Source organism: Aplysia californica, unplaced genomic scaffold (genome assembly GCF_000002075.1).
Source record: "Aplysia californica isolate F4 #8 unplaced genomic scaffold, AplCal3.0 scaffold00316, whole genome shotgun sequence".
Classification (NCBI taxonomy): Eukaryota; Metazoa; Mollusca; class Gastropoda; order Aplysiida; family Aplysiidae; genus Aplysia; species Aplysia californica.
In genome coordinates this window covers 514,052-515,250 of record NW_004797586.1, presented here as the reverse complement: position 1 = coordinate 515,250, position 1,199 = coordinate 514,052, and positions in this window count along the sequence as shown.

Genomic DNA, 1,199 nt, shown 5'->3' with positions numbered 1-1,199 from the left:
AGTGGAAACATAGAGTAGGAAAATGAAAGAAAAAAAAGTGTAAAAAGACAATTGAGAGACAGTTTGGGGGGAGGGGGGAGAGTAAGGAACGAAGAGGAAGAAGAGGGAATAATTGGAATCAAGAAGGAAAGATAAATAAATCGTAAATCTAACCAACATTAATATTGGGAATAAAGAAAAATGAGAGGGGTGGGAGAGAAGGCAATGGTAATACGTTGAAACAAAAAAAAATCACACTAAAAAGAAAAAGGAGTAGGGAAAAAGAATAAAATAAAAAGGTGTTAGGAAAGGACAGCGCCATCCTTATAATTTGAACCAGCCTGTGGGGAAAAAGTGGGGGTTGGAGAGGCGACGTTGAGGTTTTGTAAAGGTGGAAAGGCGTCAAGTGCAGTTCCTGGTTTTCAAAGTAGGCCAGGGATAATGTACTCTCACTCTCAACGTCCTGGAGGCGTAAAAGTCAAAGAAGAAAAACAATAGTTTTTTTGGTGCATTAGTTAGGTCCTAGGCTGCCGCACTCAGAAGATGTGAGTTCGGTTCTCGTATCTGAGTGGGGTGGGAGGGAAGAGGAGGTTAATGGAGTCTCCGTGTTTACCAACTGGGAGGCCGTATCCCTTTCAGTCCAATTTGACCTCGACAGATAAGGTCAAGCAGCCAACCGTATCCTAAAAATAAAAATGATCTAAATAGTGTCGATTTGTAGAAGGGGGGGGGGGGTACCTACAGTCCATAATTACATAAAGAACAAGAAAGAAAAACGGGGAGGGGGTGGTCTTATAACTTCGGCAATCCAACAGTTGTAATGAGAGTTTTTATACTAGTGCTAATAGTGCTGAAAAAAGGGGGGGGGCTGCATAAGTGCAGTGTGCACTGCGACGCCCGTGTCAGCCTGCTTTATTTTTATTTTATTTTTTAAAGTGTTTTACGGCGCTCGCAACTGCATAAGGTCATATGAGCGCGCTAGACATACTAAGCATTTTCGGTTGCTAGAAAATTTTGAATTTTGCCCGTGTGGGGGCCGAAGCCTACTCTTATCGATCTTAGACCCTCAAACTTCCACACGGGACCTTCTTGATTTTTCGCCTTTGTCCGAGAAGGCTAGATGTAGATCTAGATCTTTCCTACCAGACGAGTAGAGTGTGGCTGAAAGACAGCAGTAGGAAGGAGCCAAGGAGTATATCAGCGACGTCCGTGTCAGGCTG